At 42.5% G+C, this 12912-nt stretch overlaps 1 protein-coding gene across 1 annotated transcript in view; it reads left to right on the forward strand.

The window, feature by feature from the left end:
• Nucleotides 1–6645: 6645 nt before the first annotated feature.
• The window catches only part of LOC145416617 (uncharacterized), a 10854-nt gene continuing 4587 nt past the window's right edge, over nucleotides 6646–12912 (forward strand). The window contains exon 1 of the mRNA XM_080285550.1: nucleotides 6646–6688. The gene's annotated coding sequence lies outside the window, so the exon portion shown is untranslated. The remainder of the gene's footprint in view (nucleotides 6689–12912) is intronic.

Here is a 12912-nt window from a genome sequence, read left to right on the forward strand (position 1 = left end):
TCTGTCTATCTATCTAACTCGCTCTTAGGGCAACTTGGAAGACTTACATCACCATAATTTTAGCGTAGACAGAAAAAAGAAAAAATCGCCTTCTGATCCCAAAATATACATATACCATCCACTCCTCTGGTTAACTATCAAAGCTTATATATATAACTGCAATTTGAGGTTAGTCCTGAACAAAGTACCACAGCGGAGGTCCTTACATTCCCGAGATACGAACTGCTGAGACGGAGAGATTATCGCTATGTATGGCAAGCGTATGGGCAAGACGGAGCAATTATTTCTCATCATCATCATCATCATCATCCAATCCTACGTTGCCCCATGAGGTCTGGAGTTAATCCTTTCACGTGTAATGCAGTTCTTATATTTATCACGGTGACATTCAACTCTCCCTTTCTCTCTCTCTCTCTCTCTTAAATGCAAGGACGGTGCTTACGACAGAAAGAAAGAAAAATCAAGCGTCAGTCAGTTCCTGGAGTATAAGAGAGAAGTGGGAGAAGGCCGAAGAAAGGAGGGAAGGAGCACAGTACAAAAATATCCCAGTAATAAGAAAACAGGAAGACTTACGAGGAAGAAGAAGAAAAAATACGACGCTCAAACTTAGGAAAATTATACAAAAAGTAGGAGGAGGAAGAGACGGAGGAGGAGGAGGCGGCGGAGGAGGAGGAGGAGGAGGAGGAGACGGATGATGATGAGGAGACAGAGGAGGAGGAGGAAGATATGGAGAAGGAGAAGGAGAAGGAGGAGGAGGAGGAAGATATGGAGAAGGAGAAGGAGGAGGAGGAGGAAGATATGGAGAAGGAGAAGGAGGAGGAGGAGGAAGATATGGAGAAGGAGAAGGAGGAGGAGGAGGAAGATATGGAGAAGGAGAAGGAGGAGGAGGAGGAAGGGGAAGTATGGAAAAAGTCAGATTAGAAGACAAGAGGATAGAAACAAGATAAACGGATTAATATACTTCCATTTAGCTGAATAAAATCGCCTGGAGTCTGATGAGATTGAATGCTAGAGTTACTCCGCCTTTGAGAGGGTTGAAGACGGAAGGTGAAGGAGGCGAAGGAAGAGGATGAGTGACGATGCGATAAAATAAGACAATCAGGAAAATACACTAGGCAGGGCGTGAAGGAAAAAGAACAATGAATTTTGATGGTAAAGATGCGATTAAAGACACAGAATAAGGGGAAAATTAAGGAAGATAAAGAATATATAATAACGTAGAAGAAGGAAGGAGGAAAATGGATAAAGAAAAAGGAGAGAGAGAAAAAAAGAAAGAAAGGAAAGGTGAGAAAATATAACCTGGAAGAAGGAAGGAGGAAAGCGTATAAAGGAAAAGGTGACAAAAGGAGGAAGTTGACAGTTAACCTTTCCAGTGGCTGAGGGACACTTAGGAAAATTTTTTGATGATTAACAAGGAAGAAAGGAAAAGGGAAGAGGAGATGAAAGAAGAAGAAGATGAAGAAGAAGAAGGAGAAGAAGAAGATGAAGAAGAAGAGGAAAAGGAAGATGAAATGGAAGAAGACGAAGAAGAAAAAAATGAAGACGATGAAGAGCAAAGAAGAGATGGAAGTGGGAGAAGAAGAAGGATGAAAAGAGGGGAAGAAAATCAGATAATATTAGACCAAGGAAATCCTACAAAGAAAGGAAGGAAAAGAAGACGACTGACTAGAAAGAGGAAGAAAAGGAACAGGGAAGAAAAATATTATCACGAAGTTGGAGGGCAGTAAATGGAGGGAGGGAGGGAGAAGGGAGGGGGAAAAGTAGAGAAGGAGGAAGAAGGGAGGGAGGTAAAAGGTTGTGTAAAAGGGGTGAGGGAGGGGAAGGGAAGGAAGAAGAGGAGAAGTGGAAGGAAGAAGAGTGGAGAGAGAGGGAGGTAGGGGGAAGGAAGGGAAGGAGGCAGATGGAAGAGGGAAGAGAGAAAAGGAGGAAGAGGAGAAAAGGAAGAAGAGAGGAAGAAGGGTGATGGGGGAGAGAGAGAGAGAGAGAGAGAGAGAGAGAGAGAGAGAGAGAGAGAGAGAGAGAGAGAGAGAGAGAGAGAGAGAGAGAGAGAGAGAGAGAGAGAGAGAGAGAGAGAGAGAGAAGGAAGAGAGGGTGATGGAAAATAGGGAGGCAGAGGAAAGGGAGAGAAGGAGAAGAGAGGAAAGGGAATGACGGAAGAGAAGGGAGGATAGGGTATGAAGGAGGAAGAAGGAAGGGAGGAAGAGGGGGAGGAACGAGTCATGAAGTGGTAGGTAAAAAATTCAGATCACGGGAGCAAAAGGTGACCTTAGTGTGGTGCGCAGATGTGGTAGTTGTGGTAGTAGGTGTGGGAGTGATAGTTGTGTGGGGGGGGTCATGGTAGTTGTGGCAGTGGCAGGCGTAGGTAGAGGGGTGTGGTGGTAGTTATGGTGTGGGAAGAAGCATGTGTGCTGGTAGATGTGGTGTGCAGATAGTGGTAGTTGTGGTAGTGGCAGCTGTAGGTGTGGTGTTTATTGTGGTAGTGTGTGGTAGTACCAGGCGTAGAGGGTGTAGTGGTAGTGCTGGGTGCGGTTGAGTTAGTTTTTGTCGTAGTGGTGGTTACAGTGACATGTTTGACTTGTGTGGTACGAGCGCTTGTGGTAGTGACGATTGTTGTGGTAGTGGTGGTAACTGTAATGGTTGGCGTGGTAGTGGTGGTTATAGCTGTAGTTACCGTGATAGTGGTGGTTGTGGTAGTGGTTGTTGTGGTAGTCTGTGGTGGTAGTGGTTGTGGTTGTTGTGGTAGTGGTTGTTGATGTAGTGGTGGTAGTGATAGTGGTGGTTGTGGTGGTGGTGGTAGTGGTTGTTGTGGTAGTGGTGGTAGTAGTTGTGGTAGTTGCCATGGTAGTAAATATCCCTTTTATGTGAATTTTATCGACTTCCTGAACGAGGTGGTGATGGTGGTGGTTGTAAAGGTGATGATGTAACGAGAGAGAGAGAGAGAGAGAGAGAGAGAGAGAGAGAGAGAGAGAGAGAGAGAGAGAGAGAGAGAGAGAGAGAGTTACCGTATTCAACAAAAATTCCTTTACATACTTAAAGTCCCAAAAATACTTCAACTTTTTTCATTTTCGTCCAACAGGAAGATTTTACGAGTTTCTGAAAAGGCTTGGGCTCCCTAACACTGTATCCTAAGCGATTTATTTTGCCTATTGTACCTTACTGTCCGATTTCGTTATATAAAAACTCTTCGAACATCGCCATACTCTGCATAAATAACGTACAAAAAGGATATTAGCCAGCCAGATCTAGAAATAAATCGCTAGGGAAGAGGTGCTAGGGATAAAGATATTCGCTTATCGTTTGTAAATAATATGGTGTATTCTCGTGGGTTTGGGAGGCTCCGTAACACCTTTCCCTGAGCGACTGAACCCACTGAGCCCGGGGATATCATTAAATCATGCCATCCTCATACAGATTTCTTCATCGTATTACAGATGGCTATTTTGCATATTTCCTAACAATTTCTTTTGAGCGAATTATTCTACATATTACACCTCAACAGCAGTCGTCACCCCAAGCTGAATAAACTTACGCTACAAGTTTTATTTTTATATATATATATATTTTTTCAGATTTCGTAACACTTCCATCTAAGCGATTTATCTACTTATTATTCCTCAGTAGCTGTCGTCACTTCAAGCTGAATAAACTCTCGCTACTTCTTCTTCTTTGACGTCTTAAGAAATATAGAAGGTGATATTAAGACGGTCAGGCTCCTATGACTCACGCTCAGGTGTGTGTGTGTGTGTGTGTGTGTGTGTGTGTGTGTGTGTGTGTGTGTGTGTGAAACTCCCCTAAACAAACATACATCCACACACCCACTGAGGAATGTGTGTGTGTGTGTGTGTGTGTGTGTGTGTGTGTGTGTGTGTGTGTGTGTGAAACTCCCCTAAACAAACATACATCCACACACCCACTGAGGAAGGTGTGTGTGTGTGTGTGTGTGTGTGTGTGTGTGTGTGAAACTCCCCTAAACAAATATACATCCACACACCCACTGAGGAAGGTGTGTGTGTGTGTGTGTGTGTGTGTGCGTGTGTGTGTGCGTGTGTGTGTGTGTGTGTGTGTAGAGACAATGATGACGGATGGTGAAGTGGAAGCAATTTGTTTTATTTAGAGCAGTTTATTTTTATGGTGTGGAGGAGGGATGGTAGTTGTGGTAGTTAGGAGGTGGTAGTTGTGGTAGTTAAGATGTTGTGGTTGACTGAAAGACGGCTGGGAGTGGTGATGAGATGGTAGTTGTGGTTAATTGAATATGCACTGCTAGGGGAGTGTCGGTGGTAGCTGTGGTAGCGAATGCTTGTGGTGTCTGTGGTAGTTAAAAGTGTGGTAGCTTGTGGTAGTTAAGGTGTGGTAGCTAAAGGCACGAAGCTAAAGAGGGTGTTGTGGTAGCTGTGGTAGTTAAAGAGGGAAGTAAATGTAAAGGAAGGGCGGTGTAGTGGTAGTTGTGGTAGGCGGTGTAGTGGTAGTTGTGGCAGCTGAATTATGACAAGCGAAAAAGTAGAAGTGTGGTGGTAGTTGTGGTAGCTATGGAGGGATTTAAGTTCAGGTAGCCGACCACCCAAAGATAAAAGTATAATGGTAGTTGTGGTAGATGAGTATGCAATGCCGGGGAGTGGCGGTGTGGTGGTAGTTGTGGTAGGTAAATATACGATGCCGGGGAGTGGCGGTATGATGATAGTTGTGGTAGTGTGGTAGGTGAATATAAGATGCTGGGGAGGGGATGGCAATGTGATATCTCCCCTGTTCCTACTCATTTCCAGACGATTTCTTCCAGCTTAGGAGGGATTTTGGAAGCGAGGGGTTGAGATAAAGCCTCCCGAAGCCTCTCCATTGCCAGGGTACTCTACGCAGCTGAATAAAATCGTCGAAAAAGAATACCAACTTAGAATGGAAAAAAAAAAAATCGCGGTTGGAAGAAGAGGAGAGATATTTGGTACAGCTGTTTTGAAGGAATTTACCTCACCTCCTCTCTCTCTCTCTCTCTCTCTCTCTCTCCCTCTCTCGTACAGAAGAGGTTAGCGTCTTCACAGTGTCTAGTAATGAATGGGTAACCGTAGTAGCTGAAGTAGTGGTAGTATTAGTAGTAGTAGTGATAGTAGTAGTAACAGTATTATCCCAGGCTCATCTAAACGTGAACCCAGTGAACTACACACACACACACACACACACACACACACACACACACACACACACACACACACACACACACACACACACACACACACACACACACACACACACACAATAATAATAAATGAAAAAATGAAAAATGAATTAGTTCCTTAATACACGTCTTCGCCTTGACGGTTCAAAGGATTCTTTCATATTTCCGCCTCTCGTATCTTCTCTTCTTCTTCTTTCATTCCTCTCCTCTTCTTCCTCATCTTCCCTCACTTTTCTTCCTTTCCTCTCCTCTTCTTCCTTATATCCCTTCACGTTTCTTCCTTTCTTCCATTCTTCTCCTCTTCTCCCTTCCCTTCCCTCACTTTTCTTCCTTTCTTCCACTCCTCTCCTCTCTTATTTTCTCATTTGTTTTCTCTCGTTCGTCTCCTTATCCTGCACTTTCTCCTCTTCTCTTATTCTTCTTTCTACTCCTCTTCCTTTCCTCCTTATTGTTATTCCTCTTTATTCCTTCCTTTCCTCCCCCTCCATGCTTCTCCTCCTCTTTTCTTCACCTCCTCTCCTCTTCTCTCCTTCCTGGCTTCTCATCTTCTCTCCTTCCCTTCCTCTCTTCTTTTCTCCACCCCTTCCTCTCATCATCTCTCCTTCCCTTCCTCTCATCTTCTCTCCCTCCCTTCTTCTCCTTTCATGTCTTTCCTCTTCTCTCCTTTCATGCCTTTCCTATTCTCTCCTCCCTTTCCTCTCCTTCCCTTCTCCTCCTTCCATGCCTCTCCTCTTTCCCTTCTCCTCCCACGCCTCTCTCCTCCTTCCCTTCCTCTCCTTCCACGCCTTTCCTCTCATTCCCTTCCTCTTCTCTACTTCCATGCCTCACCTCTTCTTCCATTTCATTCCTCTCTTCTGTTTTCCCATTTCCCTCTTCCTTTTTCTCCCCTTCTCTCACTTCTCTTCCCTCCTCAGCACCGCCTAAGTGTCTGTAAGTGGCTCTGGTCCACTAATATCTAAGTGTATTTAAGTGTTATGAAGTGTTTTTAAGTACCTAATTAATGGTCAACCTCTCATGCCCTCTGAAATCATCACCAAAAGCGGAGAATGACATCACAAAGACACGCAACCAATGGGAAATACAGCCGTGACGTCATCGATCTAACGGACCAATGAAAGGGGCTTGGCTGGTGACGTCATGGCTATTGTTATCCAGTCAGACGTGCTGGAAGCTGCAGGTTAAGGACTCCGTGACGTCATATCTTACGGCGAAGCTCATTGGTGGAAATCCCTCGAGTTGCCATATCATGTAATCATTATTTTTAGGCATCCCAAAAGTCATGAAGTTTACCAAATCACTATTAAAAATCACATACAAATAGGCTTTCAATATCACTCTTACTTGCACATAACGTTGGAATTTAGGAAGGGAAATAAATGATGCAAATAAAATGCTCAGTGGCAACCGTTACGTGGAAGCTACAGGCGAATATATAAATTTCAGAAAAGCCGTCTCGCATTGTCAGTCAGTCAGTGGTCTTCGCAAGGTGAGGATTCAAATTCGTGTCACCAACTTCAAAATCAGGTAAGTTATGGATATTGTCTAACTTTTTCAGCACGGAGATATGTTAGTTTTATTTCCTGTTACCTCTAGACGGTTTTTCTTCATCTGTAAACCCTCTGCAGCTGGAACAAACATCTAAGCACTGTTTTTAAGTTTCGAAGGTTGAATGAAATCGTCTAGTTAGCGTAAAAATAAAAAAAAAGGTGTCATAGAGAAATTAATCCTTGTGAGACGGGAAACAATGATGAATAAAATCGTCTGGCGGTAGCTGTCAACACTGCCTACTTCCGGCAAGGTGTTGGTGTTAAATTATCTTCTTTCAGGTGTAAAAATAAGACCCCAAAAAGTGATTTTTTTTTTTTTTTTTTTTCCTCAGGTGATTTTGGATGATTTTTGACACTGTAAAATTCGTGCTAATTCTGCGTTAAATCATTATAATTATTTTAAATAGTATAATGTTGTTCTAATCTTCGTTTCGTGTCTTTAGTCGTAACCTACTTACTACAAGGTATTTTTTTTTTCCTTAATCCTTCCGATCATCAATTATTCTCTGCTTAGGAAAAACCTGTCTTATTGCGAAGCGGGTAATGATGATGATAATGATGATAATAATGACGACGATGACGACGAACACACCAGTAACCTCTTGTCATGGCGTCTTTTAATGCATATATATTTTTTTTATTGTCCCTATCGCCTCAAAATTTTATGAAAAGCACTACATGGAAAACAAACAAAAAGGACGAGGCACTGGAAAAGAAATGAGGCGGATGTTACTCAAGGATTTCTCTTTTTTTCTCTTTCCTGTTTTTTTTTTTTTTTTTTTTTCCTGTAGGGTGGGGTGTTGTGAAAGGCTTTGTTGCCGCTGGAGTGTGTCGTGGTATGTGGAGGCGCAGCGCCCGTATACATAACATTTCTTGCTTGAGACTGGGTTGTGTATATGACTCTGAATCTCCTAACCCTCTCTCTCTCTCTCTCTTTCAAACACCGTAATTCCGGGAGGGGTAGCCACAAACAAATCGCCAACTTATTCTGTCACCTACATCAGTGTGTCCTCTCTCCAACTCACCCCCCCCCACACACTCATATACATCAGCTCATCTCCCTATTTCATCCTCAATCTCCCTCTCCCCCTCCTCCCTCACCCAGGTACACTCCTAGTCAGTCTCATTCTCCCTCTCCCCCACCTCCCTCACCCAGGTACACTCCTAGTCAATCTCATTTTTCCTCTCCCCCACCACCCTCACCCACATACATTCATAGTCAGTCTCATTCTCCCTCTCCCCCACCACCCTCACCCACATACACCCCTAGTCAATCTCATTCTCCCTCTCCCCCACCTCCCTTACCCAGGTACACTTCTATAATAGTCAGTCTCATTCTCCCTCTCCCCCACCTCCCTTACCCAGGTACACTCCTATAGTCAATCTCGTTCTCCCTCTCCTCCTCCTCCCTCACCCAGGTACAGTCATGGACAAAGAAACCTGGACACTCAGGGGCTGAGCTGATAGTTTCTTTTTCCTTTTCGATTTTTCCACTAAATCTTCGTCCATATGAACCGTACCCCCCCATCCCCTTCCTTCCCTCACCTCCTCTCCATCCTATAATATGACCCGGGAAGGCTGATCATTCCCAGGGGACAAGACACTCCTCACCTCTCACTCTCTCAATCCCTGATATATTGCCAGAACATCCCAGGGTACTTCTCACATCCTCCAGCACTTCCACATCAACACCACAACGCTCCTTCACTTCCCTAATTGTCAAGGTAAATGCAGGTACGCCAGAACAAAGTGATTTCCGGTAATTTAGGGTCACCTGGTTATCGAAGAAAGTGGTTAAAATCATCTGTGAATACTGCCCGTGGTGACTGGTTGAGAGGGGGAAGAAAGGAGGGGGGAATGAGGAAGGGGAGGGGGGGATGAGGGAGGACACGGGAGCAGTAAGGGGAGGGGAGTGGAGAAATGATGAAGTGGTGAGGAGGGTAGGAATGACGGAGGAAGAATGGGGGTTGATGAGAAGGTAAGGGGAGAGGGGATAATGATAAAGGGGAAGGAAGGAGAGAAGGGGAGGGGGAGGAAGAGATGGAGAGGGGAGATGAGGAGGAAAGGGGAATAATGATAAAGAGCTGGGAAGGAGGGAGGAAAGGGAAGGGGGTGGAATGAAGGGAGAGATGGGGAGGGGAGATAAGGGGAAGGGGAGGATAATAATAAAGGGGGAGGGGGAGGAGTGATGGGGGGAGGGGAGATCATGACGGAAGCCTTCAAACTCTCACTTTCTCCCACCAGCAAGCAATATTATTCTCTCAATTATTCCTTTGCTTTATTTATCGGAACGGTCTCTCACAGCTGAATAAAATCGTCTGGCGTTAGGAGAGAGAGAGAGAGAGAGAGAGAGAGAAGAATAACGAAAGCTGTAAGTAGTGTGGTGAATTCTAGCAGTATGACCCCTGCCTTTGTTTCTTTTTTTTCACGTTATCTCCACTGCGATGACGTCATAATCCACTGGTGACATTAGTGCTATGACGTCACGCGTACACCTGGACACCACAATATCACCACCAGAATCGAACCCCAATGAACATCTTGCCAAATATTCTGAAATGTTTACTGAGCTCCAAATATCACATCACTGGGATACAGAAATCATTGCTCACTGTCTCTTTATTTATGGTCTTTAATTAACTTATCTTTATTGCTGTTTACTTATTTATCGATATTTTACCCCAGCTGTTCTCTCTCTCTTTCTCTCTCTCTCTCTCTCCTTGCTTTCAGTTTTTTTTTGAAGTAATGTATTTAATTTTACTCAGTGCATTAAATTTTCTTCCCTATTTTTTTTTTTAATACCTCTTCTAAATAAAATCCCAAAAATCTTTAAAAATCCGGGATTGCGTATTAATTTGTCAGTCACATAAGCTCTCGAAATCCAGGCCAATCTTACATGTAACCTTTTTAGCTTCCATTACCGATAAGCCTGTATCAAATTAACATGGAAGGCAAAGTGATCGATTAACCAAGGGGGAAAAAAAATGTAAGAGATAGGAGAGATGTATGAAGAGATTGATAAATATGGGTGAATAAAGGGAGGAAATGGTAAGGAATAAAGAGAATGTCTTAGGAGGGAAAGGGAGAATGCTGAGAGTAAAAGAGGGAATTGGAGGAAATGGAAAAGGTGTTAAAAAAAAAAGGTGAAGAGAACAGAGGAGGATAAGAAAATGGGATGAGAAGTAGTAGGTGGTTTTTAAAAAGTATATATGGAGGGAATGAGAGAGAGAGAGAGAGAGAGAGAGAGAGAGAGAGAGAGAGAGAGAGAGAGGAATGTTTTAGGAGCTAGACTGAGATACCGGAGAAAAGTGAGAGATAAAGATAGCTGAGAGAGAGAGAGAGAGAGGCAGGCCGTTTTATGAGGGAGATAACGAAAAGATGGGAGAGATAAAGACAAATGATAAATAATAATGGATAAAAAACAATGCGGAAAGGAAATACATAAAGAGTCTTAGTTACACAGATCACACAGACCTAACTGTTGTGGCGAGGTTACCTGACTAATGATGACGAGGCGTGAATACTGATGAGAGAGAGAGAGAGAGAGAGAGAGAGAGAGAGAGAACATAAGAAGAGAGGATAACTGCAGTAGGCCGGTTGGCCCATGCTAGGCAGCTTCTAGAAGAGTAACTAAACTACTAGAATGAGATAAGGATAGCAAAGAAGAAGGCTCTTCCCCGCCCTCCAAACCCTCCAGCCGAAGCCGGCAGGAAAAAGTCAGAAAGAACACCACGCCGTATAGAAAAACTGGCGTGGACATTTTACAGGAAAGTGTGAAAGGAGAATAGAGACTATCACAGTGTAACCTGAAAAGAAATTTTTTTTGAATTAGTATTGGTTATAAGATTTTCTTTATTCTATATCCAATATCCTATATCCACCCCTTATTTGTCATATGCATATCTAGCCTATGCTTGAAACTCTCAATGGAAGAGGCAGCAACTACTTTACTAGGTAGCTTATTCCATTCGTCTACTACTCTATTATCAAACCAATTTCTACCGATTTCCTTACTGAAACGGAATTTTTCTAGTTTGAAACCATTATTTCTAGTTCTATCCTGTATGCTCACTTTAAGTACCTTGCTAATATCTCCCTTATTTATACCATTCATCCACTTAAACACCTCAATTAAGTCTCCCCTTACTCTACGCCTCTCTAGCGAATGCAGACTTAGTCTTTTCAGTCTGTCTTCATATGACAGGTTCCGGACGTCATGTATCATTTTAGTCATTCTTCTCTGTACATTTTCTAACGAATTAATATCCATTCTATAGTAAGGACACCAGAATTGTACTGCGTAGTCTAAATGTGGCCTTACTAATGCTAGATAAAGTTTTAGTATTACTTTAGATGATCTATTGCTCACGCTGCTCGAAATAAATCCTAGGACCCTATTTGCTTTATTCCTCGCATTAATGCACTGTTGCCTTGGTTTAAGGTCGTTACTAATCATAACTCCTAGATCTCTCTCGCATTCCGATTTGCTAATTTCTTTGTTATCTAAGCTGTATTTAGTATCTCCAATGGTCTTGCCTACGTTAAGTACTTTACATTTTTCAACGTTAAATTCCATTTGCCAAGATTTAGACCATTTGGACAATGTATCGAGGTCTTTTTGTAAGTTATGGCAATCGTCAGTAGAGTTAATGATACGCCCTATTTTTGTATCGTCGGCAAATTTGCTGATGCTGCTATTGACTCCTAAGTCTAGATCATTTATATATATGATAAATAATAAGGGACCGAGTACTGAACCCTGTGGTACACCGCTAGTTACTAATCCCCAGTCCGACTTAGTTCCATTTATTAATACTCTCTGCTTTCGTCCTTTCAGCCAGGATTCTATCCATTTTAAGATATCGCCGTCTGTACCGTGTGCTTGAACCTTTCTAACTAACCTTTCGTGTGGGACCCTATCAAAAGCTTTACTAAAGTCCAGATAAATAACATCGTAAGCTTTATCGCTATCTACTGCCTCATAGACCTCCGAGTAGAATGACAACAAATTTGTGAGGCAGGATCGTCCTTGCCTGAATCCGTGCTGACTTTCGTTTATAAGATTAAATTTTTCTAAGTGTTCTCTAATATTATTTGCCAAAATTGACTCTAACATTTTTCCTACTATTGACGTTAGACTTATCGGACGATAATTCGACGCAGCTGATTTATCACCCTTTTTAAAGATGGGCACTACGTTTGCGGTTTTCCACGCCTCTGGAACTTCTCCTGAACTTAAAGAGTCATTAAATAACGTTAAAAGTGGCTGACATAATTCTTCTTTGGTTTCCTTTATAATTTTTGCATATATATCGTCCGGACCTGGTGATTTTTGAGGTTTTAACTTATTAATTTCTTTCAATACGTCCTCCTTACTAATGGTTATTTTACTAAGAATATTTTCCGTATTCTCATGGTAAATATTTGCTGCTTGAGGGACCAGGCTAAGATTTTCCTTGGTGAATACCGATATGAAATAATTATTTAGGATGGAGCACATTTCTTTATCTTCACTGGTGATGTCACCTGATTCTGTTCTGAGTGGTCCTATCCTATCTTTATTTTTCGTTCGGTACATTTGATAAAAACCCTTGGGGTTTTCTTTTGATTCACTGGCAACCTTAATTTCATAACTTCTCTTTGCTTTTCTTATCTCCCTCTTTACTTCTCTATTTAAAATTGTGTACCGGTTACGTAAGTGTTCCTCTCCACGTTTTATTTTTCTATATATTCCTTTCCTTTGGCCTATGAGAGATTTTAATCTGTTGTTTAACCATCTAGGTTCTGAATTATTAGTTCTAAACGGTTTTGAAGGAATATATCTATCTTGGCCTCCATGTATTATATTTATTAACTCGTTATACTTCTCACTGGTCGAACGTCTGCTTGGTACTGGAGCTGAGTTAATTTCCGTCACCTGGACTACATTCCTATCTACCACCTCCCCCCTCACAGACACCTGACGGACATCCCCAGGTGTTTCCTGCGCCTGATCTATGACCTGACATTCCCTCAAATAGCTAATCTCCCTGTGGAATACCGTTCGAAAATAAGCTCTTAAGCCATCGAAATCTCCTAGACGAAAATTAGGAACGGTGGAGGTATTTTCAGTGGAACAGACATCCCAAATAAATTTGAACTTAATTTCTTCATGATCGCTATTACCAAGTCGTCCACCAACCTCTATATCGCTAATGATAT

The sequence above is a fragment of the Coenobita brevimanus genome, chromosome 107, assembly GCF_032717465.1.
Source record: "Coenobita brevimanus isolate Jiangsu-jjx chromosome 107, ASM3271746v2, whole genome shotgun sequence".
Taxonomy (NCBI): domain Eukaryota; kingdom Metazoa; phylum Arthropoda; class Malacostraca; order Decapoda; family Coenobitidae; genus Coenobita; species Coenobita brevimanus.